Genomic DNA, 11,402 nt, shown 5'->3' on the forward strand with positions numbered 1-11,402 from the left:
CCCTTACCCCCTGTTGGGGTGAAATTCTTGGGGAGGTTGGGTGGTTTTGTGACATTTCGGTGTGGGAGGGAACGCACGTTTGATTTGGGGGTGGAAGGGGTGGGGATTGAAAGATGTTAATTGATGGATATGGTGTTGTGAAGGTGTTGGCGGGATTTAGGGTTGGATTTTGGGTGGGTGGTGGGATTTATGAGGGAGGAATTATGTTGATTGGGGGGATGTATTTGTTATTGTTTGAGTGTGGGGTATGGTTAGTTGAGTTAATGATGATTTGAGGTATTGGGTAGGGGGTTTTGGTGTGATTGTGTGGGTGGGTTTGGTTTGTTTTGGGGTGGTTGGATGTTGGTTGTCGATGGGTATATTGGGTGGTGCGGTTGGGTTGATGGTTATTTGAGGTAGTAGAGGAGTGTTTGTTTGAGAGTATTTGTTGTTTGGTGTTTTGTTGGGTGTTGTGGTGGTTATTGGTTGGTTTGGGTTTTTTTGTTTTGTGTGCGTTGATTTTTGGAATAGGCGGGTTTGTTTAAGAATTAAGTTTGTGATTTTTTCAATTGAGTTCTGAGAATTTGTTGTCTTTTGTTTTGGGGGTTTGGACGGAGTGGGTGAAGGATTTTTATAGGGGATGATTGTTTTATTGTGTGGTGGGTTGATGTGTGGTTTGTCATGGTTCAATGGGGTAGTTGATTTGTTGAAGTGAAGACACTAGTTTGCAATATTTTATAATGTTTATGTTGGACAGAAAAGTTGATTTTTTTCTGAATGCTAGTGGTGACAATTGTTTGTTGTTGTAGGTTTTGATTTTTTTGAATGGTATGTTTTTGGTATTTTGATTAGAAGTTGTGAGTCTGGTTGGGGTTGATATTTTTCTGGTTTTGTAACTAGTTTGGTGGTTTTATTTAAATTTTTGATTTCTTTTAGCATCTGGTTCTGGATTTGCTTTAGGGGGCACGTTTGTGTGTATAAAAAGATTGTGGTTTAGGTTGTTTTGTTTTTATTTTATCCGAAGAGATTATGGTAATGTTGTTCTGATCGTTGATTGGAATGGGTTTGGTTTTTATTGTGAAATGTGTCACTGTGATTCCAGTTTGATTGTTGTGGTCGATTGTTCTGATTGTATATTATCTTTACTTATTTTGGGTGTCCCGTTGGGACAATTTTTGCCAATTTTTTCTGAAGAATAATCTTGGGCTGTTAATCTATTGATTTTTTCAAAATTTTGATGTTATTGTATGTTCTGGGCGGCGGTGGCTGTATTTGTTCTAATGCAGTACAATTGTAATTGTGGTGTTTAAAGTCTTGGATACTATTTTGATGATGCTGCCGAATGGCGTAATAAGTTTAGGGGATTACATTTTCCTCCTGAAATTCGTAATGACTGATTTTTGGTGGACGTAAGGTAATTTGGGGAAATGAAAAACAATTTTGAAATCGTAATTCGTGGATTTTAGATATTGAATTACAAGATTTCTAATTGATCTTTTATATCGGATTATTATGTTATGAAAACAGGTAAGCAGTAGAAACCGAGAATAGGTTTTTCATTTGATATTAATACAATGGAGTTGAGGTGTATGTTTGGGATGCAAATTTGAAGCTGAAAAAGGTAATGAATTTGATTGGATGAGGTTCAGTTGAACGGTCCATTGTCGAAATCCATGAGGATGCTGGGAGGTTTTGAAAATGGCAAATTAAAGGGCAATTATGGTTTGCCAGAGTCATGAATAAAACCCGGATAAGTGTATATTATTAGTCTGGATGCTGAAATCCCAGATGTTAATAATGTAAACCCTTAAGACAGTGACAGGATATGTCAGCATGTTACCACCAAGTTGTGAATGTTTGAAAGTCCGTTAATTTTCCTTTCATTTGTGACTCCTAATTTCGTTTAGTTTGTACGCTGGTAAGGCGAGGGGGGGTTTGGAACTGGGATTGTTAAACCTTATTTGGCGTTGGAATAAATTAGTGTCCTAAATGTGGGTTGGAATGGTAAAACTTATGAGATATTTCTGTTGTTGCACAATAAGATTTTTTCAAGTTTGATGGGATCACGAAGGAGCGAAGTTCGGGCGGAAATAATTTTTGTGTGCATCTTGAAGGACACTCTTTGTTTTGATTGTTGGGAATGATTCGATTTTGTTTTTGATAGCTGGGTTTGGTGGTTTGAACCATAATATTGAATGGTTTTCCTGCAAAATGTAATTGGAAAGTTTTTTGCGTTGATTCATTATTGTCTAAAGATTATTACAAAGCTTTTGTATTCGGGGGGTAACTTTTATACTCTAGTCTCCAAGGGTGAATTTCAAGGGATTGATGTTGGATCTATACAGTGTGGGGTGTAACGTATTGGCTGCGAGATTAGTTGTACAAAAATAATTCCGAACGTTTATTATTTTTCCTTTTTTCTATTAAGTTTTCTTATTGCCTCTTGATATGTAAAAAGGTATTATTTTGGATGTTGTGTGATTTTGGAAAGAACTAACTGAAAACTCAATCCCCTAGTTCATTTTCCTTCAGAAAAACAAATCAGAATTGCTACTTTGAGCGTTTTCTGTCAACGGCATAATCGTTACCTAGGGGTGGGGTTTGGGGGTTTTGGTGGGTTGGAAATATGACGGGGGGTTGTTTGTTTACGGGGTGGTACCGGATTTGTGTATAAGGTTGTGATTTGATCTCGTTGGCAAAGTAGTGGAAATTTGGTGTGTGTCACTAATCAATTGCAGGTTGGTACCAGTATTTGCTCTGTGAATGTTGGAAATTTTGGGATTAGTTTCAGACATTAGAGGAAGTTATAACCTGGAGCTCGGGATGGTGGAACATTAGATGATTTGGGTGGGGGTATATGACATGGGTTCGACCATCAATGTATTTAATTATAGCGCCCGCATGCAAAAATTTTGAGGGCATCTGTCCTATTAATTAGATGGTGGGTTGAAAGTAGGAGTGGGCGTGGATGGTTAGTGGAAAGGGTGTTGACAAAACATGGGATCTTTTTTTGAAAGGGAAGGGAGGGTATTTACGTAAAGTGGTTCTGTCAGGTTGTTAGATATATTGGGTAGAATATGGGGGTTTGTAATGTGGCAAATTCAGGGTCCTGACGGAAATTTTTGGTAACGTTTTTAGTTTAGGCATTTGTTAAATTAATCTATGGAGGTGCATTTTAGTTCCTATTAAATAGTTAGCAGTTTAGCGGAGGACAAGTTCGTAGTGGGCGGTAACAGGTATTGGGGAATGGACAACCGGAATTCTATTACGTGACATTCATACTATAAATTTCAGATTTTTTGAGTTACTGTATTTAATATTTAATCATTATTGGTTAATTTACTGTGGGATTTTACCGCGTTACTTCACGTGTATTCAATTTTTTTGTTTGTAATGGTATAAAATTTTTTTTTATAAGTTGTATTGGATTATGTATTGTGATTGTTCTGTTGAGATGCATTGCCATTTTGATCATGTGCATGAAGAAGATGTTGAATCCTGTCATCCAGTATGTTTATAGGGGGTCTTAGCGTAAGCATTAGGGTTTATAAGGACAACATTATGGTGGAACGAAGGATAGGTGTAAATGTAAAAATTATGGCCGTAATGATTTACCAGGACCTAGGGTGTTCATTTTGAATGTCAGGAGAAATGTCGCTGAACAATGTGTAAAAATCTATTTGTTTATAGTCTTCAGGGTTTAAAAAATACCCCCTTTTAATGTTCCTCTTATCCATCGGGTATTACAAAAGAATAAATTTGTGATTATGTGATCTTTAATTATGGTGCCATCCATCCCTTCTTATGAAATAATAGAAATACCCAGACTTCGAACTCTGCTCAAATTTAGCTTTGGGTCCTAACTTACGTATTATTGTAGGTATTTTGTAGTATCGCTAGGCAATTAGGATTTTGAATATATATATATATGTTCAGGTTAAATATATTACAGGCAAGCATATTTTACATGGATGAAAACATGTTTTAACATTTATTAGTATAGGTTCCAAGTGTTTTTCATGATCGTTATTATGAGTAAAAATTTTAAACATTTTGTTGGAATACAATTAATTGTCTCCTTATGTTGTTTAATTTACACCCAGTTTGGATTAAGATCGTTTGGCTGGCGATAAAAATACAGTTTGTTTTGACCTTTTAATTTCAAGGTCTCATGTTAAATAGTGACCATTTAAGTAAATATTTAAAAGCCATTATTTCATTGGCAAAGTGGGCGTTATGTTCTAAAAGTGATTTGGGTCATTAAATGTATTGGAAAACAAATTTGGTCAGGATAAATCATGACCCATTATCTTATGGGCATTCGTAGTCGTTTTTGGTTTTGAAGGTGTTATTTTTGTATTGGTGTTTAGTGAAATGGTGTTTAATATTCAATATACTTATTTACTTTTCTTTGTATTAGAATTGGAACAATGTTTTGTTTAATAAGAACTAATGGTCTCTCAATTAGTTCAGTTTATCAGATGAAGACAAAAGAGTTACGCCCCCTGTCCTTCTATAGCAGTGGAACTCTCCTGTTGGGAGGTGAATAAAATCCTTTTTAATCTAGTTTACGTACAGGGAAGGTGCACAATATTTGCTCCCATAGATTTGTTTGCCAAAAAAATCGCTTGTTGAAGTTTTGTGGTGCCAGCAGTAATTTAGTGTTCATACGGACATTCTTTGTGTGTCTGTTATACAGAATTGGTTTGTATTGAAGCGGATGTCGTTCGATTTTGATATATCGTGTGGTCAGCCGTACCGCATGGTGCGGCCATGGCCTTCCTACCATCGAACACGTGTTCGTCCCGGTTCCAGTTGTTAACACCGTTTAAAAAGAAATGTCTTGTTCCTGGCATCGTCGCTAATATTTTGCCGGAATTTTACTGCATTATCCCATACCGGAATTTATTTCGGTATTTTTATTTTATTGTAGAATTAATCTTGCACTTCTAGTTCATAGCAAACGGAGTTAGCATTAGCGGAGACATGAATTAGGTATTGATTTTGAGTATTACTATTTTTATTCGTATCGTGATATATTTTCAGACTGTAAGTCGTCATTATTTTTAATGTAAGTGGCGATAATTTAATTTTTTTGTGTTTGGACTTTGGTATTGTCGTTGATGGGAGTTGCTGCCCTTTGATCATGTGTAAGTGCTGTGTCATCCTCGGTGCCCCGGGCGTTATATATCTGCTAACGCTGATAGGTAAATGTCCAATGCCGAGTTACCGAGGATGTAGGGGCATGTTTGTATGTCGGATAATGTCGACATGTGTTCTATATGTCCTTATTTGAGTTTCAGTCGTGCGGGGTAAGGGAAAGCGACCCTCGAGGCTCTCTACCAGCCCATATGTAAGGAACAAGAATGGTTCCATGTCGTTGAGTGCAGCAGCCAGTCGGAGTGAGAATGGTCCCAGTACTTCGAGTGTTACAGCTCCAGCAGTAGCTAGTGGGGGTAACATTGTAGATGATAAAGACAAGGCAAATCTATTAAATGAATATTTCTGTAGGTTTACTAATATTGACGATAGCAAGTGCCTATTTTACAGTTGAAAACTAATAGTGTTTTAAATTATCTACTTGTTACTTCTAATGAAATTTGTGATGTTTTAATTAATTTAAAGCTTGGAAAAGCTTCAGGTGAAGATGGTATAAGTCACCATAGACTTAAATACATGGCTGATACAGTTTGTAAACCTCTTAAGGTTCTTTCATCTACCTGTATATTTCCAAATGAATGGAAAATGGCTAAAGTTATGCCTCTCTTTAAAAAAGGAGATAGACATTCTATATCAAACTATCGTCCCATTTCTCTCCTTTCTACTGTTCACAGTTGGGAAAGTGTTTAAAAGGGTAATGTTTAAGCACGTGCATAATTATTTAATAATAATAATAATTTATTTTACCAGTTTCAAGCCGGATTTATGCCTGGTCATTCAATAGTATAGCAATTACTTGAAATAAATATACCATAACATTTGTCTAAATCTCATACCCGGTATTTGTATGATATTCTGTGACATTTCTAAAGCCTTTGACAGAGTCTGGCACAAATGTCTTATAATTAAATTAAAATCATATGGTATTTCGATTGGGTAACCTATTGTCCTAGTTAGAAAATTACTTAAGAGAAAGACATCAAAACGTATTTATAAACAATTCTTCTTCTGATATTGGTATGATATGAGAAGATGTCCCTCAAGGCTCAATTCTTGGACCACTTCTTTTCCTTATTTATATAAATGATTTAGCTGATGAACTTCAATCAACAACACGTTTATTCGCCGATGACACTACCCTTATAAAGTCATCATCTTCATGTCGTGAATTAGAAACAGATTTACATAGGGATTTAGATAAATCAAATCGATGGGCAAAACGTGGCTTGTTTCTTTTAATCCTAATAAAACTGAGGTAATTTTTATATCAAATTTTGATAACATTGACAAATATTTGGACTTAATTTTTGATGGAACATTTTAGATTTTAGTAGTTTTCATAGACATTTTGAGGTCATTTTAATTCAAATGCTAAATGGTCTGATCACATCAATGAAATTTATAAATCAGTTATAAAAAAAAAAAAAAAAAAAAAATAATAATAATATTAATAATATCCTAAGGAAAATCAAATATATGTTAAAGCATGATGCTCTTTTAAGAATTTATAAGTCTTTTATTTTACCTGTTCTTGAATATGCATGTGAAGTTTGGGACGGATGTTCTCAGGCTAATTATTAGCGGATTACCGTGTTATACTAGAAATGAATCATTATATTTTGAAACAAATTTGGAACCCCCTTTCAGACAGAAGAGCTAAAAGAAAACTACAGTTACTTTATAAGATAAATAACTTATTACCTCCTACTAGGCTATCATAATCCTTATACTTTAAGAAATTGTGAAAGTTTCCAAATTCCAATTATCGACTCCACTACAACAAAATCTTTCTTTCCCACTACTTAAAGAAGCTCGAACAACTTAGATGTTAAAGTTAAATCTTTACCTTTTTCTTCCTTTAAACTAGCTCTTTCTCGGTCTATATCTAAGAGTCTACCATGTTATTTTAATTATGGAGAAAGAAAATTTAATATTATACATACTAAATTAAGTCATCAGTGTAGTTCTCTAAACGATGACCTTTTCCGTGTAAATTTGGCACCAAATTCTATTTGTATAAATTGTGGCTACACTTGTGAAAATGCTAACCATTTCTTTTTTGTATGTTAAAATTATGCTGCTGCCCATACAGAAATGCTCCAAGTTTTAGATATACAAGTAAATTTAAATTTATTACTTTATGGAAATGAAAACTTGGCTTTGGAAGTAAACTGTCATGTATTTGAACTTGTGCATTCATTTATAAAGTCCAGCAGAAGATTTGGAATTCTACATAATATTATAATACATAGTATATATCTTGTTGTTATATACTCTGACAAATATACCCGTAATTATTATTTATACCTATAGTATGTATGTCATCACCTGTAAATATTTTATGTTGATTGAAGAAGGCTTCTTAAGTTGAAATAACTGCCTAATCCATTTGTACATTTATGACAATAAGATATGTTTAAAAGTCAAAGGGTAACAGGGAACCGGTCCATGGTCCTTTATCAGCAGATCAGCTAGAGTCTGTTTTGAGCAGGTGTCTGCCAGGGTTGCCCAACAGCTAGTGGAAGCAGTCCATCAGGCAACTGAGCTGGTTTGCACACAACTCCCCGGCCTGAAGGTACTAGTAATTCAGAATTCATTACAATCTTTGGCATGAAATGTAAGCCATTTTAACCCAATCCTACATCAGGTTCAAAGCGTTTGTGACGATTTGGGTGTTTCAGTATCATGCACTATAAGACAAAAGATAATCATTAGGGAATTTGTTGGCCTTGGGCAGCTTTTGTCAAAACCTGCCCCAATTGTTGAAGATAAACATTTTTCTGTTGTTAACGGGCAGTTGGTAATGTAAGAAAAACAAAAGAGTGTGAAGATAAATGACATTGATATGTGGACGGATGCTTTTACTATTTTCATTTGTCTATATATCTGCCCATCCTGAGGATATTTCTGGGTTGTTAAAGTATATGCATACAGTTAAGTTAGGGGCCAGGAGAACTGGGGGACTGACATGGAAATCTTATGACGAACAGTTTCGCCTTAAAAAGGTTCGTCACAATTCATTGCGATGGTATCAGGTGTACCAGGAGTTGTGGCTCCTCTATATGTATGGAAATTCTGGAGTAGTAGGTAATAAGTCTGGTCAAAAACAAACAGATGTCTGTAATTCATGTTAAGACTAAATGATAGAGTTGATAGCCATCTTCCTATCTCATGATTACCAGAGTTGTTAGTTAAGTTAATACAGATATTATCAGTGGTTTGTAGTCGGTATTATTTTCAGCTCGCCTTTTTACAATTGTTGAACCACCAGCCCATTTAGTTATACATTGTGGGGTGAATGATGTAGCACAGGTTAATTCATGCGAGTTAAGGCATAGGCTGATATTAAGGATTGTTGACGAATTTTCAGGATATGTTCCCTACCAATAGACTGGTGTGGTCAGCCATTTTACCTCGCATTAATTGGCGGGGTGAAGTTATTTTACAGTTAAACTGATTCCAGTGAGAATCATTAGCCAGATAGGGGCTTGCAATGGTAGGTGAGGTGGTTGTTACATTGAGACATCCAGAAATAACCGATAAGAACTAAGTTTTGTTTTCGGATGGTGTTCACTTGAGTCGGTTAGTAATCTGTTTTTTGTATCGTTTGCAGCATTTGTAACTAGCACAGAAAGAGTTTCTTTTCCATTTGGCGAATTAGGCACTTGGGCCTGGTTGCTTTAGTTTTAACCAAATGTAGTGGGTAATTGTTTGGTGCACGTTTCGTTAAGTTGGTGCTTGCAGTCAGGACAATCATAAATCAAAAAAAAAAAAAAAAAAAAAAAAAAAAAAAAAAAAAAATTGAATACAAAATGTATTGATTGATTTTGTTTTGCTATGCTGCATTGATTTGTATATTTTTTGGAGGAAGAGTTTGATATTGCTGGTTTTATTTGTGGTCGCCCTAATACGCCCAAATTTTGGTTGGGTCGGTGTCCTCTTTTATGCGATTTGCATAATTTTTGTGCGTACATTTGTTTGGTTACGCTTCCAGCAGAGCAATTGGCTCATTTTGACATCTGCTCTTCCTCATATTTGTTATTTTGGCACTTATTTGTATGGTGCATCTTGTTATTTTAGCATTTTATATGCCATTTTTTATATGGCTTGGCACTTATTTGTATGGTGCATCTTGTTATTTTAGCATTTTATATGCCATTTTTGATATGGCTTTACGCAGCAAATTTATTTATATTTGGCCATTTTTTTTCTTGGAATTGTCCTGACTGTAACGCATTTCTGTTGGCGGCGACAACATCTAATGTTGTCATTTGGCGGTGTTTCACTTGGAGCAACAGAAAATGCTGATATAGAATTTGTAAGTCTATTATATACAACAGCTTCTATTTTGTGGAATTTCCTGTTCCCAGTTTCCATTTTAATATTAGCTGTTTTTAATTCTCATGTTGAAGCTTTGGCCAACTTCTGCCATTCCTATTAGGTTAAAAATATATTCAAATATAGTTTAATATTCCCATTGAATGCTAAGTATTATAATGAAGGTTGTTATTGATTGAATATTGATTGGATATTTTCAATTAAAATTAAGTCTTGGTAAATATCAATTTTGTGTTTGTCTTCTGTTTGATAATAAGAACTAATGGTCTCTCAATTAGTTCGGTTTATCAGATGAAGACAAAAGAGTTACGCCCCCTGTCCTTCTATAGCAGTGGAACTCTCCTGTTGGGAGGTGAATAAAATCCTTTTTAATCTAGTTTACGTACAGGGAAGGTGCACAATATTTGCTCCCATAGATTTGTTTGCCAAAAAACCCACCCTTCCCACCCATTTTTCCATTGCTAGTGTGCTGATTGATATCTTGCGTTTCTGCTGTCGGTTTTTAATTTGTATGTTTCAGCTCATCACTTCCTGTGTGAAGATCCTTCGTCGAGGCTTCAGCATGATTTCCCAGAGTGCAGTGGAAGTTATTCCAGGGCATCACAGATTGTTTGGGACATATTGCGGTAGCAAGAATTACTCTGAACTTTGTCGTGAAATTAATTGTTCCGTGTAAATTCCATTTGGCGGTGTTTCACTTGGAGCAACAGAAAATGCTGATATAGAATTTGTAAGTCTATTATATACAACAGCTTCTATTTTGTGGAATTTCCTGTTCCCAGTTTCCATTTTAATATTAGCTGTTTTTAATTCTCATGTTGAAGCTTTGGCCAACTTCTGCCATTCCTATTAGGTTAAAAATATATTCAAATATAGTTTAATATTCCCATTGAAGGCTAAGTATTATAATGAAGGTTGTTATTGATTGAATATTGATTGGATATTTTCAATTAAAATTAAGTCTTGGTAAATATCAATTTTGTGTTTGTCTTCTGTTTGATAAATGAACAGCAACCTATAAGTTATTCAATAGATTTGGTTCAATATTGGTCAATTGTTCTAACATATGAATGCTATAATTATGATATGACGTATCACATGCTTCAATAACGGTTACCATGGAAACATAATGGAGGAACTTTCCATAGTCTGATTAAAGGGTAGCAGGGTATTTCTAATAAGTAGTCATTGACATACAATTTTAGTAAAATACTTGATTTAGGAACTACATTTAAACTATATTCAAGAAATAAATGTCGAATATGTCCAGTTCTATGATTCAAGTACCTGAGGTTCAAATGTATCTGGAATAACTTGTCGTTATGTTAAATGTTATAGGTCAAGATACAAACGAAGAAAACGTTCCTTCATCTTCCGAGGGACAAGTTGTTACTCAGCAGCCGGATGGTCAGTACGAACCTAGTTTTCTTGGTGTTAAGGACTTCTCGGTACAATATCTGTAATCCAATATACAGTTGTAAAAACAAAATCATAAATTAATCATTAATAACTATTTTTAACGTTGTTTATGTAGGCAAAAAAAATTCTTTGTTTGACTTACAAAAATAAAACATTGATAACAGTACCGGAGGAAGTGAAAGTATTCTCTTCAAGTTAAGAATCGAGCTAATGTATAATCTTTGAATTTAAATACAAGAATGAATGGTTATGAATATCTATCAAAAACCGTGAACAAACGTAGTTTCAATTAAATAATTTTATTATAAAATAATATTGGTGTACAGACTGTCCAATTATTATAGCCATAATCAATAGCCACCCGTGCAGAGCTGAAAAGATGACCGTGATAGTAGAACCATTTAATATCATTTTGCATATTTTTGTGTGAAAACTTGCTTCATTATGATGCATTTATTGGTGTATTTCAGATACCAAGGCCACTACTACTGCAGAATAAAGAAACG

General features: G+C 34.8%; 1 long non-coding RNA gene across 1 annotated transcript; it reads left to right on the top strand.

Annotated features, from left to right (window-relative positions):
• The first annotated feature begins 4,415 nt into the window (after nucleotides 1–4,415).
• On the top strand, nucleotides 4,416–10,454 carry LOC138328291 (uncharacterized). The gene is made up of 2 exons (XR_011209179.1): nucleotides 4,416–4,683; nucleotides 5,283–10,454. It is a non-coding gene; the product is annotated as an uncharacterized lncRNA (long non-coding RNA).
• Nucleotides 10,455–11,402: the final 948 nt, after the last annotated feature.

The sequence above is a fragment of the Argopecten irradians genome, chromosome 7 (assembly GCF_041381155.1).
Source record: "Argopecten irradians isolate NY chromosome 7, Ai_NY, whole genome shotgun sequence".
NCBI classification, from domain to species: domain Eukaryota; kingdom Metazoa; phylum Mollusca; class Bivalvia; order Pectinida; family Pectinidae; genus Argopecten; species Argopecten irradians.